Source organism: Macrobrachium nipponense, chromosome 40, assembly GCF_015104395.2.
Source record: "Macrobrachium nipponense isolate FS-2020 chromosome 40, ASM1510439v2, whole genome shotgun sequence".
NCBI lineage: Eukaryota > Metazoa > Arthropoda > Malacostraca > Decapoda > Palaemonidae > Macrobrachium > Macrobrachium nipponense.
In genome coordinates this window covers 48320171-48330170 of record NC_061101.1, presented here as the reverse complement: position 1 = coordinate 48330170, position 10000 = coordinate 48320171, and the positions used below count along the sequence as shown (strand labels likewise).

Here is a 10000-nt window from a genome sequence, read left to right as displayed (position 1 = left end):
GCTGTGGGTCCCGTTGCTAAGTAACCAATTGGTTCCTAGCCACGTAAAAATATCTAATCCTTCGGACCAGCCCTAGGAGAGCTGTTAATCAGCTCAGTGGTCTGGTAAAAGTAAGATATACTTAACTTTTAATTATTATTTGATAATATATCTAAATTTCCTAATAGGTATTTACTACCATCACCATATCTATGGATCCAATGACGAGCGTTGATACTGGCTAGCTTAAGGTTTTCAACCGTGCAGTGGGCGCCTAGGTATCTACTATATAAACACTACAACTTTCTTCTCCTTTTTTTTTTTAAGGGGAGAAAATTTACTTAGCACTGCGAAAATTCAGTGATAAACTAACAGTTCATTTCCGTTTAGCTTTACTTTTACTTTAAGCGCGAATGAATCTTATTTATCCGATATGCTCAGCGCTTTGTAAAGGAATTCTTACTAAACAAGGGTGAAAATAAAGACATTGTTTTATGCTAAAGAAAGATAGAATAAAGGCATATTTGTATGCTAAAGAAAAATTTAATAAAGGCATATTTGTATGTTAAAGAAAAATATTATAAAGGTATATTTGTATGCTAAAGAAAAAATACAATAAAGGCATATTTGTATGCTATAGAAAAATTTAATAAAGGCATATTTGTACGCTAAATAAAAATAGAATAAAGGCATATTTGTATGTTAAAGAAAAATATAATAAAGGCACATTTGTTTGCTAAAGATAAATATGATAAAGGCATATTTGTATGCTAAAGAAAAATTTAATAAAGGCATATTTGTACGCTAAATAAAAATAGAATAAAGGCATATTTGTATGCTAAAGGAAAATAGGATAAAGGCATATTTGTATGCAAAAGAAAAATGAGAATAAAGGCATATTTTTATGCCAAAGAAAAATATAATAAAGGCATATTTGTATGTCAAAGAAAAATAGAATAAAGGCAAGTTTGTATGCCAAATAAAATTATAATATAGCCGTATTTTTATGCTAAAGAAAAACATAATAAAACCATAGTTTTATGCCAAAAAATATAATAAACCCATATTTTTATGCTAAAGAAAAACAGAATAGAGGCATATTTTTGTAATATGTATTCAGGGACGAATACATATTAGCGATATGTATGAGACCAACTTGCGTGTATTCTCTGTAACAGGGACTATAAATAAGAGAGAGGGATTCCATCATTTCCAGATGTCAGATTTTCAAATATAAAGGAGGAATTACATCATTGGCTTTTAATATTAGCAAAATACAAGAAAATTAACAAAATATAATTAAGATTAATAATAACTTATGGAGGAGGAGAGAGGAGGAGAGAGAGAGAGAGAGAGAGAGAGAGAGAGAGAGAGAGAGAGAGAAAGGAAATGATAAAATATTCAGCAGTGTTTAATTTCTCAATGTCAATGACCCTAATGGAAACCTCGAGAGGATATATTTGCATTTCCATTTCATCGAATCGGATTCTATCTCGGGAACTCACCTGCTTCGCTTTCGTACCCTTTGTTTTAGAGAGAGAGAGAGAGACTAGAGAGAGAGAGAGAGAGAGAGAGAGAGAGAGAGAGAGAGAGAGAGAGAGAGAGAGAGAGCAATCACAAACACGTAGCTATTAGTCTTCATTTCATATTACTCAACTCACACCCATTCATATTTATATATAGACACACAAACATACTTATATACACACACACACACACACACACACACACACGCAACGTCACACACACACACACACACACACAACCACACACATATATATATATATATTATATATTATATATACATACATATATAATATAATTAGTATTATGGGGGTATTTATACATATTACAGACTATTTATCTATATATTTATGTAAATATATGAGAGAGTAATTATTACGTGCATATTTACCGATGCTAAAGATACAAAAATCCATAAAAACATCTAGTAACAGAAGCGAATTTGATTAGCATACTTTATTCGTCATAATTTCTCGTAATAACAAAATATATCTCTGGAAAAAATACTTTTATGCTAATCCCTAACTGTCAACACCAGGCATTTTCTATCACAACATGTATATTAAAATGACTAACCTTCTTTAAAACTTTTACTGTCAGAGAAATGTTCTGGCACATTTCATATAATAATTATAGGAAATTTCAAATATTTACATCCGTGAAGAACCTCATAGAACAGTAAACACGTTCAAAAATATTGCAGGTCTATTTGGACAAGACTTCCTTGCTCACGAACAAACAAAGGAATAAGCTTCTAGCAGTGAAAAAGAGGCGATACATCAGCAACAGAAAAATTTTTAATTCTACTAAAGGACCATTTTAATGATTCGTTCGCATAACAGGTGTAGTTTTTAGTCTGCAACATGGATATTGATTATCATAAGAGATTTCAGACTTCAGAATTCATTTTTAATTCAGTCAATTGCAAATGAACCTCCTCTACTAAACCAAGCACAAGACATGGCAAGGTAATTATCTAGACAAACAGGCACTATTACAAAGAGGGGTAACTAGTAACAGTATTCTAGTCCCTTATCCATTGACAAACAGAAACCTGCAGCAAAAATGTCATGACACCATCTATTATTTATTTACAAAGATAATCAATAAAAACGAGGAAGTAAAATCTTGGAGTAAACATTTCAGAAACTCGGTGTTTGTGGAAGGGTAACGACTGGGACGAACATTTTCAAAACTGCTCGAGAGAAAACGAGACAGAAAAATCTCCTTTTAAAGTCATTCCTGTACCTCAACCACAACATAACTACAACTACTGAAATAATGGAACGGTAACTTTCTGGAAAGGTGACAGTTAGTATCAACATTTAAAACAAAAATGCTAGAAAAAAAAATGACCCAAAAGATAAAAAAAGAAGTCTTCCACCCACCTGATTCCTGTACCTCAACCTCAACATTCTGAGGCACAACTACTATAGAAAAATCTGAACAAGACCTCATATCTAAAAGAAACAAAGACCTGAGCCAGACCAATACGCCCGCAGGATAGAAACACAAAAGCTAGGAAACCTACCTGTCGAATTTCAACCAAAAACGCCACGATGCTGACAGAGGACAGAGACGAAGCGTTCTTCTTTTCTTCGTCTTCTTCGGAGGGATTCGACTTCCTCTTCCCACCTGACCCAGTTCCCAAACTAACTTGTAGGCCACGCCCACTTCTCCTTTCATCCGGAGGAGGTCTTGGAGGACCGACCAGATTTTTCTTTTCCTGTGCGTTCCCAGAAGAAGCAGTGACCATGAAGAAAGTTCTTAATTGGGGTACTTTGCTAATAAAATGTGAAGAGGAGGAGGAGGAGGAGGAGGAGGAAGAGAAAGAGAGAGAGAGAGGAGTTCTTAATTAAGCTGGGGCAATTCATGAAAAGAGAGAGAGAGAGAGAGAGAGAGAATATTGATAAATGGCTGACAAAGACCAAAACCAACCTAACTCCTAGAATGAACGAAACAAAGTGGAGAGAGAGAGAGAGAGAGAGAGAGAGAGAGAGAGAGAGAGAGAGAGAGAGAATAAATTAATAACAAAGGCCGACAGAGACCAGGGCCAGCCTAACTCCTCGAGTCACTTCATTAACGTGTCATCGCAGCCACTCCACAAGACAATGGAGGATAAAGGGAGTTTCGCGCTGGAGTAATGGAACTGGAATATATTTCAACATTTAACCCAAAGGCCAATCGCTGGGACCTACGAGGTCATCCAGCGCTGAAAGGAAAACTGAGAATAGAGAAGTTTGAAAGGTGTAACAGGACGAAAACCTCGAAGCAGTTGCATTCTGGAACAATTCTTAGGAGAGGATGGAAAGTGAGATGGGAGAAAGGGAATATGAAAGGAGGGAAAGTAAAAAGAATGAAAGGGGGTTGCAGCTAGGGGCCTCAAGAGTGGACGCTACGAAGAACCTAAAGTTGAGCCTACAGTGAACCGCGTGAGGTGTCCCTTTCTGGAGTAATGGGGTGGGAACGGAACAAATGATTTTCCAGTATAAATTTGGAAGAGAGAAACTGGAAAGAGGACATCCTCAGGCGACCTCTTCCCCAGGTGAATCCCAGGTGGGGAGGAAAACCCCAAATAAAAAAATATTCGAGTAATGAAAAAGCATGGAGAAGATCCCGAAAGGGAATAAACGGCAGCTCTCGAAAACAGTTAATTAAGCTTCGTGTCTTCACTTCTCCTTCGGCTCTGTGATCATCATTAAACTCTGAAGGGAATTGAGGTTACATCACGAAATCGTTCTCTTCCTTCCTTCCTTTCTCCAGTTTTCCCTATTGGCCACTGAATTTTTTTTAAAGGATTAAGCTCCGATTGCGTTCTGATATCCCTTTCCGCTTTTCACGATATAAGAATACAAACCGTAGTTGGTGAAGTTATGTAATCTGTAAAGGATTACATGAACTGAACCAAACCTGTCTAACTAATGTAAATAAAATACGAATAAATATATATTATATTATATATATATATATATATATATTATATATATATAATATATATATATAAAAATATTAAAACAAAGCCGGGGCAATTCAGAGAGAGAGAGAGAGAGAGAGAGAGAGAGAGAGAGAGAGAGAGAGAGAGAGAGAGAGAGAGAGAGAAATAATGATAAAGGCTGACAAAGACCAGACCAACCCTAACATATATATATATATATATATATATATTATATATATATATATATAATATATATATTATATAATGAAATTAGAGAACAAAATACATTCCATCAGATGGTAGCGCAACTAATACTTTGCTCCAAAATCTGTGAAATAAAATGTATGAAACCTTGAAATACATTTAAAGACCAACACCATAAAAAGCTGTGTCCCGCAAGGACAGGTTATTCAAGAAAACTACTGAATAAACTGCAAATATGTGTAGACAAATAGAAAATAAACTTTAGGCCGAAGGCCAAGCGCTGGGACCTTTGAGGTTATTGAGAGTAGAAGGTTGAAAAGGTATAACTGGAGGAAAACCTCCTAGTTGTGCTATGGAACAATTGTTAGGAGAGGATGGAAACTGCCAAAGCCATGAAAAATTTCAAAAGAAATAATATGAGTGACATGCGGTACAGTAAAAGCGGAATGGAAAACGGGTTTGCCCCAGATAGGGAGCCTAATTTAATTTCTTTGGTTTTCATACGCCAAATTCAAGCATAGCATAACTCAAAATCCCTGGATAGCCCCTTAAATCATCATCATAAGGTTTAAATAACCCCATTAAATCATCACCATAAGGTTCAATAAACCCATTAAATCATCACCATAAGGTTAAATTCCCCCATTAAATTATCACAATAAGGTTAAATAAATCCTTTAAATAATCATCATAAGGCTAAATAACCCCACTAAATCACAAAAAGGGTAAATAACTCCATTAAATCATCATCATAAGATTATATAACAACACTAAACCATCATCATGATATTAAATACCACCACTAAATCATCACCATAAGGGCAAATCACCCCATTAAATAAAGAAAAGGATAAATAACCCCATTAAAGCATCAATACAGTATTCAATACCACCACAAAATCATCACCATAAGGATAAATCACCTAAGATTAAACCGCCCGGCCTAAAATTCTTCCCCAATTCTCGCATCAATTATGCAGGTTCAATATCCCTGGAATGGCTTCTGCATGGAATATGCAATCCTGCTTTTATTGGCCATTCAAGGAAAAGACATCGTCTGCATAACCCGGCCACGCGGTGCGTTTCCAAAATCACAGCTGCCAACAGCTGGGACCTTTGTAATTATCGACATCCAATGGGGGAACTCAATTTGTTTCCCGGACGGCCATTTTCTTACGATTTTACCTAGAAGAACGTTCACCGTTATGCTTGTTAGAAACGATACATTTATTTATATATATTCCATATATATATATAGATATATATATATATATATATATATATATAACTTATACATATACACATATATACATATATATATATATATATATATACCATATACATATATATATATAGATATATATATATATATATATATATATATATATACACAGATATATATACACACACACATATAGCTTAAGTCACCAAGGGAAAGTTTAAAAATGAAAAGACAGAGATAGCCAAGTGCTCTAGTGTATTTAACACATCTTCGGGGCACTCTGGAAGACGTGTTTAAATACACGCAAGTACTTGGCACTCTGTCTTTTCATATCTAATTTTTACCTAGTGGCTTCAGCTAAGAAACAAATCCCAAGTGCTTACTTTTGGGAATTCTTAGTGTGTGTGTGTGTGTGTGTGTGTGTGTGTGTGTGTGTGTGTGTGTGTGTGTGTGTGTGTGTGTGTATATATATATATATATAGATATATATATATATATATATATATATATATATAATCCAACCACATGCAATCGTATATACATAAATTAATACAGAAAAAAACTAGCCGTGTATATAGGAGAAACAGTAATTTATACTACTACGGATAAGATGAACCTCCGCATAAAGAAATTGAGGACATTTTCTTGAACGATCGAGAACAAGTGTACAACAGGCATTTAAAACCACAAAAAAATACAGAAAATAATGAATATCAAAACACCTAAACCGCACATGACTAAATTATACTTTTCCATAGGTCACCTATTCCCAAGGTTTTATATAAAGAAAAGGAAAAAGACAATACAAATATCTGTACAATAATTAAAATAACTTCAAGTTGATACGATTCCTCTCTCCTCACATAAGTAAAACGATACTAATAAAAATCAACAACAAACCTAAAACCGCACATGACTCAAATTTAATTTTACCAACTTTCCCATAGGTCCTATTCCCAAAGGTTTTATTTATAATGCTAAACAAAAGGAAAAAGACAATACAAATAGCTGTACGAATAATTAAAATAACTTCAAAGTTGATAACGATTCCTCTCTCCTCACATAAGTAAAACGCAAGACGTGGGAACTTGATATATTTCCACAAATGAAAGAAGGCCCTAATGGAATGGAATGGAAAATGAAGATAGAATTTTGCCCAATGGCCAAGTCTTTGGACCTATGAGGTCATTCAGCGCTGCAAAGGAAATAAGGAGTACAGAGGGTTGAAAGGTGTAACAGGAGGAAAACCTCGTAGCTGCACTATGAAACCATTGACAGGAAAGAATGAAGAGAAATATCCAACCAAGAAGGAATTTGAACGGAGGTACAGTAAAAGGAATAAATGGGTTGCAGCTAGGGACGCTGCGAGGAGCATTAAGTAATGCCTACAGCGCCTAAGAGACAGAAAATTAAGAATTTAACTGGGTAATCTCCACTTATACTGGATCATCCGGATTCTGGAAGATTATCAGCTTAGTAAACGGAAGGAAACATTATATAAAACACACTTTTTTTAAAAATGTAAGTTTAAAACAACGCTTATCGCTTATACATAATCAACTATTCTAATTTAGTCAATTTGTAGAGACATGGCATCTTCGTGAAACCAAATAGGGCCAACCGTAGCTTTCTTGAAATTTAAGTTTTGAAGAATGCTTTTCATTTATGCATAATCAACTAAGAGAGAGAGAGAGAGAGAGAGAGAGAGAGAGAGAGAGAGAGAGAGAGAGAGGTCGATTCAATCTTAGTTTTTGACGACTAAAAAATAAAATGAAAATAAAATATGATAAAAGCAAAGCCACTAAATTGCTATCTCGCTCAGTCCATCCCAAAAACTTCCTGAGGCTCGAATCTTTTCCCCGAACATTAGATATCACTAGACACAGGATGCTGTACGAGAGAGAGAGAGAGAGAGGGGACCGTATTTTCTTTCTTTCTACTCTGTTCTCCCTGATGTCTTTCTTTCAGCGGTCATATTCAAAAACCTCAAATAAAATCACTAAATATCGCCATAATAAACGAGTTAGTCATACATCAGTATTCAAGTTTACGTATATTATTAATACCGACACACACGAGAGTGCATAATTAAGTCAGTTTCCATGTACAATATTATATATAATATATATATTATTATATACAAATATATATATATATATAGTATTATATATATATATATATATATATATGTATACTATATATATATATATATATATATATAACATTTATATATATATATATATATATAAGTAATTATATATATACATATATAACTGTATGCGTGTATCCATGCATACACATATAGTATATATACATATATGTATGTGTTATATATACATACATACATACACACAATAATATATATAATAATATATATATATATATATATAATATATATATATATATATATAACATATATTGATATGTATACACACACACACAACCACACACACACACACATATATATATATATATATATATATATATATATATATATATATATATATATATATATTATATAAATAAAAGAAATAGATGTTATATATTATAATTATATATATATATATATATATATATATATAGTATCTATATGTATATATACAGCATATATATAAAATAATAATATAATATATAATTTGTGTATACATACAAAAGGAAGCCTTTAGAATACCCGTGTCTGATGTCCCTAAAGAGTTGGGAATAATAATTATTATTATTATTATTATTATTATTATTATTATTACTTATTATATTATTCAGGAATACTGATTTGAAATTCCAGCTTCCAAAGAATATCAAGGTGTTCATTTGCAAGTAACAGGAGACGGTAGTAGCAAACGCACAAAGAAAGAAATAATAAGTTCAGTTATCAGAAAGAAACAAATTAACTATTAAACGAATAAACATAGGAGATGGTTTTAGGGTAGTACTGCATTGCATCTACGTTTGAACCTCTCTTTGTTGACTTTTTTTTTAATCATCTCAAAAACTGCCTAAAAACTGGTCAAAGAATGTAACATAAAAGTTTATAAAAAAATAGCTATTTCATATTGATCCTGATTATGATTATAATTAGGATCATAGTCATAGGAGAATTTTTTTTAGGATAGCAATGCATTACACTTTCTATCATTATCATAATTTTTAGTTGGATACAATCATGCTGATATTCAGATTTATCATCACTCACAAAGTGATTACAAGCAAATGGTTTTAAATTCAGTGCCTTTCCGTGACACGGTTTTCCCTTCAAAAGCAAGAGAACCTTTCAAGAATTTCAGCTGCAAGCATCAAAGCACATAATGCACAAAAAGCCACAATGGTATTTTGATCACAAAATCGAAACGAAGGTTACGGTCAATCTCGGATAATCCACGAAACTTTTTGGGAAATTTTCCCAACAACAAAAACGCTCCTCTCACTGTCTCTCTTCTTTCCCTTCCCCTCTGCTCCCAAAACAACCCTCCGCCTCCTCTCCCCCTCTAGGTCCTCCACTCTATCTCTCATCATCTCTCTCTCTGCTCTCTCTCATTCCTTTTTTTTCCCCTTCCTCTCTCTGTCTCTCTCTCTTCTCGTGTCTCTGTTGTCTGTCTGTCTGTTTATCTGTCTGTCTGTCTCAATCTCTCTCTCTCTCTCTCCTTTCTCGTCGTCTCTCTCATTCCTCTCTCTCTCTCTCTCTCTCTCTCTCTCTCTCTCTCTCTCTCTCTCTCTCTCTCTCTTTTCTTGTTTCTCTCTCACATTTCACTTTTTCTCTCTCCTCATTCCTTCTTCTCTCTCTCCTTTCCTCTCCTCCATCCAAACATTCCAGTCTTTCCCCTCGACCAGCTTAAAGGAGAAGAGCATCGCAGCCAACACGAACCAACAACAAACAACCCCTCGCATTCATCATCTCATCCCTTCTACGAAGTGATGCAACACAAGGGTGATAAAACAGCTATTTCCGAGAAACTACATTCTTATACAATTAGTACTCACGTTACATCCAAGCACATACACATACATACAATATAATTAAGTTAGACGTAGATACTAACAAAGCGATACACACACACACACACACACACACACACACACACACACACATATATATTATATTATTATATATTATATATATATAATATATATATAAATATATA

The 10000-nt window shown here is 33.8% G+C and overlaps 1 protein-coding gene across 1 annotated transcript in view; it reads left to right on the top strand.

Moving 5' to 3' along the window:
* LOC135212239 (uncharacterized) overlaps positions 1 to 10000 on the top strand; it is a 790449-nt gene that overhangs the window by 708039 nt on the left and 72410 nt on the right. The gene's annotated exons all lie outside the window — the stretch shown is intronic.